Genomic DNA, 10,044 nt, shown 5'->3' with positions numbered 1-10,044 from the left:
TAAAGAGCTTCTGCACAGCAAAAGAAACTACCATCAGAGTGAACAGGCAACCTACAGAATGGGAGAAAATTTTTGCAATCTACTCATCTGACAGTCCTTTTCTTTCAGCGCTTTGAAATATCTTTCAACTGTCTGTTGGCCGCCGTGGTTTCTGATGAGAATCCTCAAGATTTTTGAATAGTTGTTTACCTATATGTAATGTGCTTTTGTCTTTGCTTGTTTTCAAGGTATTTTTCTTTATTTTTGGTGTTCTGTGATTTGATTATGATGCATTTTTCTATGGTTTCTTTGAGTCTATCCTGTTTGAAGTTTGCTAAAGTTTTTCATTTTAAGATATATGTTTTGCACCAAATTTGGGAAGTTTTCAGTCATTATTTAAATGCTGTTTGCGTATTAATACTTTTGTCTTCTTTTTTCAAGGAATCTAATAATAGCATTGTGTCAAAACCTTAAAGTTCTATTTATTTCATAGTCTTTGCTGATTATTTCTCAGGTTAAATAATTTCTACAGATTTTAACATTACCGATTCTTTTCTCTGTTGACTAGTTTTGTTTCTGGGTTATTTTATTTTCAGTTTTAAAGCATTTAGCTGTTTTTTTTTTTTTTTTTTTTTAGCCTTTGTTTTTTGACTGATAACTTTTCCCTCCCCAGTTAATTCAAGAATGTTTGCTGTTACTTCATGGAACTTGGTTTTAGTAGCTGTTTTGATGTCTTTAATAATTCCAACATATCTATCATTTCAGAGTTGGTATCTGGTTAGTGTGTAAAATAGAGATTTAATTTTCTTTACTTCTACATGTTTAGTCAATGGTTTCTCTAATATGTGCTTTTTGAATGGCCTCTTGTTTTCTAACTGCTCTGCCACTAATACTCTTACTAATATAGCTTTGTTATATAGCTAATTATATGCTTATGCTAGAATTTGCACTTTGTATTATATTTGTCTACATGATTAATAAGATGTGTTGTTCATGACTTAGTGAGCAACAGAATTGTATAATTGTGTGTGTATGTTTGTGTGTGTGTGTGTGCACATGAATGTATGTCTTAGTCTGTTTTGTGTTGCTATAAAAGAATACTCAAGACTGGGTAGTTTATAACCAATAGAAATTTATTTCTCATAGTTCTGCTCTCTGAGAAGTCTAAGATTGAGGGATTGGCATCTGAGGGCCATCTTGCTGCATCATATCATGGAGAAAGATGAAAGGACAAGAATGGGGCAGAGAGAGCAAAAGATGGCCAAACTTGTTTTTTAATAACGGACCCATCACTCCCATTAGTCTGTTCATGAGGGCAGAGTCTTCATGGCCTAATCACCTGTTAAAGACCTCATTACATTTCAACATGAGTTTAAGAGATAAAAAGCGTTTAAATCATAGCAATGTTTGACATTTTATATACACAATAAATATTATTACAGTTTTATTATAAGTGAATAAGTTGTGTGTATATATATAATTGAATAATAATCTAATTTATCTAGCAGGGCATGTGCCTCTCTCCTCTATTTTTTGTGTAGGATGTTCTTGTCTATTACTTTTCTCATTATTCTTCCATATAAATATTAGAATGAGATTGTCTTTTGTTTACAAAAAATAAACCTGACTTTAGAATTTGACTTAATCTTTACAACACATAGGGTATAATTGGCATCTCTGCAATAATATACTCTTAAAATATAAAGCATAGTCATTATTTCCTTTTTAAAGTCTACCAATAAATATTTGTACATTTCTTACCTTTATGTATTTTTTCACATAGATCTTACATGTATCTTAGCAGAATTATTTAAAATTAGATAAATATATAGTGGAAATGGTATTTTTATGTGTTTTTAGTGTTGTTGGTTTCCAATTATTTTCTTTTTAATAGAAAATTGTTGATATCTCCAAAAGACTCTAAACATAGCTTTATCTTTTAAAATATAACAATAAAATAAATCTCCATAGAAAAAAGTTTTTACTGAAGAATGAATTTTCATTAATAGTATTGTATCTATCTTTGCTTCTCATTTATTTCATTCCTTTATTTCACATAAATAAGTAGGAATTTTCTAGAGTTTTGTAATTAAAATTTTCTGGTTACTTTTCTAACCATATTACAAATACTTATTTATATTATATTGTTTAAGTTTTTAGCTTTATAAAATATACTGTATATTATTTAGCCATCTGGAAATTTTATATTTATCTACAATTATTTTTCTTACTCATCTACGATGCATTTATTCATAGTTTATTTATTTTCACTGTGGTATAAGATGTTAAATTATTCAATCTTTTGTTCAGTGTTAATTTTGCAGAAATTAATACATGATTGAAAAACTAATACATATATACTTTGTAAAAGCGAAGAAAAACTTAAAAATGAATCTCAGTAGAGACTATGGGACTTATTATGTGAATTATTATTATTATTATTATTATTTTTGAGATGGAGTTTCTCTGTTGTTGCCCAGGCTGGAGTGCAATGCAGCAATCTTGGCTCACCACAGCTTCCACCTCCCGGGTTCAAATGATTCTCCTGCCTCAGCCTCCCGAATAGCTGAGATTACAGACATGCACCACCATGCCTGGCTAATTTTTGTATTTTTAATAGAGACGTGGTTTCTCCATGTTGGTCAGGCTAGTCTCAAACTCCCAACCTCAGGTGATCTGCCAGCCTCAGCCTCCCTAAGGGCTGGGATTACAGGCGTGAGCCACAGCGACTGGCCACATGTGAATATCTCTTTCCTATTTGTTTATTTGTTTTTCTTTTCTATTGATATAGAATATATAGGCGTTGAAATTCTCCAAGGATATAAATTTAAATATTTCTAGGATACATCTTGAGGAAGTGATTCTGGGAGGATGAACAACTTCATATTTAAAAATGTGTACCTGAATTTTCTGAATTACTACATATATATATATGTTAACTGGGCAACAAAAAATGAAATATTGTGTGTGTGTGTGTTAATTGGGCAACAATAAGATGATATATTTCCTTCTTGGCAAAAATATTTTTAAAGTTTCTAATTTTTTTTCAGGCTCAATATTTCTATCACTTTTTAGTGCAGTGTCCCAAAGGATAAATATTTCTGTTAAATAAAATATTAATTCAGATCTACTAATGTCAACGTCTGCCTTATTTCCATTGTGCTGCTTTAGGAATGTGGTCCAAGATTTCTAAATTTTATGCGATAGGAATTCATATAAATTTAACATGAAAACTTTTTTTTTTTTAGTTTAGCTAAAAAGTACACAATATATCGATATTCATGTAATTCATGTTAATAATTGCTCAGAATCGGTGGTGGCCTATCACTGCTCACAATTTCTTATTATAGTCATTGTTACTCCCATCATTTGCAGAAGCAAACTTTTAATCTGATTGTGATGTAAGAATGTGGGTGTTAATGAGTTGAGTAGCTTGGATATCAGAAGTAAGGCATTTATAAGAAGAATAAAATACAGTATTTCACTGGGCCATAGATCCAGTGTAAAAACAGAGATTACTAGTAAAATGGATAAAAATAAAGAAAATAATTGAGAAAGTATAATTTTCAGAATGATATTCAAGAACAAAAATATCCATCAGAGTAAAGAATGAAATACTTTTCTGTAGTTGCACAGTTGAAGCAGCTTCCCAACTGAAAAAGTTCTTTAATCAGGTCCCATCCTACTGATGTGAACTCTCTTCTTGACTAAAATTTAGACAAATTCCCCTGAACTCATTTTTTGTAGGCCTTGACCTTGGCCTGCTGCTTATTCTTGGCCAGCTGAGCCCAGTTTTTGATAATCTTTATCCAGAATCTTTCTACCCTTGATTTCTGATCAAGATCCTCATCTCCACATTTGATACCTAAGTCTTTGGCCTGCCTTTAGCAATAATTCTGTTAAGAGAGTTTAGTAAATATCTCCCTACACTTGATGTCTAATAAAGTCACTCTTCATAATTTTTTATCCAGTGATCCCTCACTCCATTAATCCCTAGCTGTGTTTGCTGTGTTTGGAATTGATCTCAGAGTTCTGTACTGAACTCTGTTTCCCCTATAGGAATAGCTCAAATAAAATGTCTTACCATTTATCATATGTGTCCAGTCCAAAGTTTTTCTTTTAAACTATCTTCCAGAACTTGTAGATTTCCCCAAATAACCAACATAGTATCTCCTGCATGGAAGTTGCCATGTCATTCTTACTTTTATTTTTGCTCATAGTTTTACTCAAATGTATTCTTTATAACCTACATATAAATTCCTTCTAAAGTCTTTCAAAAGAATTTCAGCAAGCTCTCCAGCTCATACAACTATTTTTCCCCCTCAAATTATCTACTTACCTTATGTCATTACTGTTCTGAGTGAATCTGGAAACTCACTGTTTCCATTCTTATATTAGCTACACCCACAAGTGCATTAAACAACAGCCTGCAGCATCTTCCCAACTTTTGGGAATTCCTTCAGATTCTACTTTGTACTCATAGCATTGATAGTTTTCCTTTGTCCAGATTATAGCCTTTCCTTCAACTCTCTTATTTCATGACTAAAAGTGACACAAAAGGTGTATTTAAATTATTTCTCCAAATGAAACTGTCATAAGCCATAAACAAAAATAAAAGAAAAAAATTTAAAAAATGAAAACATTTTAAATAGCATTGGTATTTCTACTCACTCTTCCACTCAAAGCCTTTATGCCCTAGAGTGTAACTCTAACTTTTAAACCCAGCATACTTCTTAAGCTCACATTAAATGTCATGTAGAAAGATTAAACTATGAATGCTGGAGAAAGAAAACACACTGGCTGTGTTAGATTTATTAATAGATGGTATAGAGTATTGGTCTATAGAGTACTAATTTTCTAAAGTGGTTTAAGAATAATTTTGACATTTTCAAATATTGCCTTTCCCAAATAAATTTAGAATTTGGCCCCTCAGAAGCTGTGATGTTTTACCTAAATTATTCCCTGGCCCAGCCTTGGAAGATATTTGAACTAAATTGTTTATTACCTCTAGTTTTGAAATATTTCTTTTCAGACTCCACAAATGGATTAATCACTTTCTCCACTTACTGCTTCCCAAAGGCCAGTGGTCATCTAAGAGCTCAAATCAGATGCAGCCTCGACCTCCTGTGCTCAAGCCTTCCTCCCACCTCATCTTCCTGGGTAGCTGAACTACAGGCATGCACCACCACACCTGACTAAATTTTTGTAATTTTTTGTGGAGATGAGGTCTTACTATGTTGGTCCTGATCCCCTGGGCTCAAGTGCTCCTTCTCCCTTAGCCTCCCAAAGTCCTGGTATTACAGGCATGAGCCACATTCTTTGTCTAGAGTACAACTCTACTTAGTCTAATTTTATTATTTCAGGTTTTTCATGATTTAATTTTTATACCTCCTGTTCTCAACCTGCAGTGATTTTACAAATGAGATGCTTGGCAAATATCTGGAGATACTTGAGGCTCTCAGAACAGGTGAGAGACCAGGGGCTACTGGCATCTAATGAGTAGATATCAAGGATGTTGCTAAATATTGTAATATGCACTGGACAGCCAACAATAATAAATACTTGCCTCACCTAAAATGTAAATAATGCTGAGGTTGAGGAAAATATGGTTTTCATAGATCGTTTGGTTCCCTGGGGGAATTGTAAGCTCTTGACAGATGAAGCAAATACTTTCTATTTCATTTGGAAACCATTCATTTTATGAACAGCTAAGTATTGAGGGCTTCCTATCTATTAGATAATTTACTAAGTGCCAAGCACAAAATTGTGAACATTCTAATGAGATGTACAAGGGATCTGTAAATGCTACTTCAGTGAATGCCTTATTTATCACTTCTTAACCTACACATAGCACAAGACATAACACAAAATTTTCTATTTAAATTTGAGTTATTTTCAATATTAATGGAGGAAAAATTGTAGCACTCAAAATGTCAAGGGAAAGGGAAGCTCCTGTAGTGAATGCATTGAGGTTTCTATAAAAGGTTGCTGTAGCTATCAATTGTTGATTCTGATTTCTAGTATCAAATACATAGCTGTTTCTAGTATATTTCTGCAAATAACTCATTCTTACTCCATTCTGAGTGAAATTATAAGGAATTAAATTCATAACTTTGCGGCAGAAAATTCACTCTATTTTGGGGGAAAAGGTTATGACTATTCTAATCTGATTAGTGACCTGGAATGCCAAAAATTCATTGTTCTTGGAGCAATATGTGTTGGAGCATATTTACAACAAATCATTTACATCATCAAGTAGCTCAGGCTTAGTATATAAAATCCTTACAAAGACAGAAATAAAGCATACATAGTGTTTCTCAATACAATTATAGGCAATATTTTGGAGCTATTTCCGTAAGAGACATACGACTTACATATTATACCAGAAGAATGACCAACTTGTTCCAACTGATCCAAGACCTTCCTGGTTTTAGCACTGAAAGTTCCATGTCCTGGATATCTGTTAGTTCAGATAAACTGGAGTGGTGGGTAATCTATGAGGAGTGTTATTTCAACACTGGTAACTAAATTCTGTGCAGCTATGAGTTTTGAGATATTTAGTGTAAGTACAGCTTTTGCCCATGATTAAATGTTCTGGCAGCAGTCTGCAGTTTTATTAGTTTAAGTTTATGTAAGAAGGTTCTTACATGTTCATTCACATACATAAACAAACATATTGTGAACAGTTCTGTTGAATAAAGTATTTACAAGTCCATTCCTCAGAGTTCCACATGTAGTATGGTTTCATTGAAGCTTGACATATAGTTCTGTAGTTATATATTTTATTTCCTTAGTTATTTGATTGAAATTATATGAGGATTGGCCTTGACTAAGATAGTTTTGTCCTTTACCAAGAATGGAGCTGCTGAAATACTGAATGCAAAATCTAAAAATTTGCAAAGAGAACATTTATTTCAATTTGTTTATGTTAATGTATGATAGTGTCTGGAAAATACCAGAAATCAGATGATAGCATAAAGTGCCTGGCACACATAAAGAAAACATTCCATAAATGCCAGGGACCATTTATGTCATAATATTCCTGGCCACAAATGCATAAATAATTTCACAAACTTTTACGTAGAACAGATTTACTGAATCTATGGCGGTTTATCTTTGTTACAATATCATTCCTGCATCCTGTCTATTCTAGCAAAACATTTTGTTTGAACAAAAAGAAATTTTGCAATAATCAAAACAGATAGAACTGTTCATTATTTCAAACCTCTGGACAACTAAAAAACCATTTATTTAGTTTCAGAAATCATAATTTTTATATGCAATTTGAGTAAGAGGAAAAATATCTCTTCCAAAAATGCTCTTGTGGCGTATGTAATTCGAGCAGAGTTATTACATATCCCCTCAGGTAGAATATATATATTCAGAATATATATTATATATACTTTCCGGTAGAATATATAAACTGAAAATTCACTGGCTGCCTAAAATCCTACATTTTAGGAAGTAATATGGACATATGTTATATGGACAACAAAGTTCTTACTCTATGTACCTGGCCCTGTTTAACCGCTGTAAAGACTTAACCTCTTGCTGGGCAATGCTAGTTGAGCCATATATAAAAGCAATAACCTTAGTAGTTCACATTCATGCAACTTTCTACAAAGCTGCTTTCATTTCCTTACCTTTTACCTTCTCCAGTCCTTTGCAATCACTCCTCATTAACCACCTGTTTTCCTCTTAACCCATGATATAGTTTGGATGTGTGTCCCCTCCAAATCTCAAGTTGAAATGTGACGTTCAATACTGGAATTCGGCCTAGTGGGAGGTATTTGGGTTATTGGAAGGTATCCCTTTTGAATGACTCGGTGCCATCCCTATGGTAATGAGTGAATTCTCACTCTGGTAGTTCACATGACAGCTGTTTGTTTAAAAGAACCTGGAACCTGCACTCACCTTGGTCCCTCTCTCACCACATGACATGTTGGCTCCCCATAACCTTCTGTCATGATTGTAAGCTTTCTGAGGCCCCCAGTAAAATTATTAATAGATACCCACACTATGCAAAAAAGGAGGAGGTACTCCTCCTTGACTCATACCACAAAGTCAGTTATCACCCTAATACCAAAACTGGCAAGTACACCACAAACAAAGAAACTACAGGCAAATATTTCTAATGAACATAGATGGAAAATGTTTACCTAAATACTAGTATACCTAATCTAATAGCACATCAAAAAGATAATTTATCACAATAAAATGAACTTTATTCTTGAGATGCAAGATAGTTCAATATATGCAAATCAATACATATTATTAACCACACAAAGAGAATAAAAACAAAAACCATATGAACATTTTAATAGATGCTGAAAAAGCTTTCAAGAAAATCCAATATTGTTTTATGATAAAAACCCTCAACAACTATGTGTCAAAGACACATATCTCAAAATAATAACAACCGTCTATGACAAGCCCACATCCAACATCACACTCAATAGAAAAGCACTGGAAGCGTTCTCCCTAAGAACTGTAATAAGACAAAGATATGCACTCTCACTACTCCTATTCAAGATAGTATTAGAACTCAGAGCAATCAGACAAGAGAAAGAGATAAAAGGCACCCAAATAATAAAAAAAAGCAGAAGTGAAATTATCTCTGCTCACTGGTAATATGATTTTATACCAAGAAAACCCTAAAGATCCCTCCAAAAGACACATGGCCTTGATAAATGACTTCAGTTGAGTCTCAGGATACAAAATTAATATACAGAAATCAGTAGCATTTCTATACACCAATAATGTTCACATAGAAAACCAAATAAAAAACACAATGCAATTTACAATAGCCATTAAAAAAATACATAGGAATACATCTAACTAAGGAGGTAAAATGTCTCTAAAAGAAGAATTACAAAAAGCTGAGGAAAGAAATTATAGGTGTCATACACAAATAGAAAAACATTCTATGGTCCTTAATTGGAAGAATTAATTTAGATGAAATGTCCATATTCCCCAAAGCAATCTACAAATTTGATGCCATTCCTATCAAATTACCAATGTCATGTTTCGAATGATGAAAAAATTAATTCTAAATTCATATGGAACCAAAAAAATGTCCTAATAGTCAAAGCAATCCTAGGTAAAAAGAACAAAGTTGGAGGTATCACATTACTTGTCTTCAAACTGTACTGTAAGGCTATTACCAAAATAGTATGGTACTGGTACAAAAATAGACACACAGACAAATGGAACAGAATAGAAAACCCAGAAATAAAGCCAAATGTCTACCAACGACTGATCTTTTACAAAGTTGACAAAAAGAATAAATGAAGAAAGGATAGCCTATTTAATAAATGCTGCTGGGATAGCTGGCTAGCCACATGCAGAAGAATAAAAATGGACAGCTATATTTCACTATATACAAAAAATTACCTCAAGATAGATTAAACTTTTAAACATAAGGCCTCAAACTATAAGAATCCTTAAAGAAAATCTAAGAAAAAGTCTTCTGGACTTTGGCTTCTGAAAATAATTTATGGCTACGACCTGAAAAAACAAAGGCAACAACCCAAAATTTGACAATGTGAGCTTAACTAAACTTAAAAGCTTCTGCACAGCACAAAAAATATCAACAGTGTAAACAGACAACTTACAAAACGGGAAAAATATTTGCAAACTATACATCTGACAAAGGACTAATACCAACAATCTATAAGGAAATTAAATAATTCAAAAATAAAAAAAAGCAAATAACCGCCTTAAAAAAAAGTGTGCGATGGACAGGAAAAGACACTTTTCACAAGAAGACATCCAAGTAACCAACAAACATATGGAAAAGAAATCATTCTAACCAAAAAGACACATGCACTGGTATGTTCATCACAGGACTATTTGCAATAGCAAAGACATATCAACATAGGTGCCCATCAACAGTGGATTAGATAGAGAAAATGTGAAACATATACAGCATATAATGCTATATAGCCATGAAAAAGAATTAAATCGGGTCCTTGCAGCAACATGAATATAACTGGAGTCCATTATCTTAAGCAAATTAATGCAGAAATCAAAAACCAAATACCTCCTGTTCTGACTTCTAAGTGG

The sequence above is a fragment of the Colobus angolensis genome, unplaced genomic scaffold (assembly GCF_000951035.1).
Source record: "Colobus angolensis palliatus isolate OR3802 unplaced genomic scaffold, Cang.pa_1.0 Scaffold177, whole genome shotgun sequence".
NCBI lineage: Eukaryota > Metazoa > Chordata > Mammalia > Primates > Cercopithecidae > Colobus > Colobus angolensis.
Note: the sequence above shows the minus strand (reverse complement) of the source record.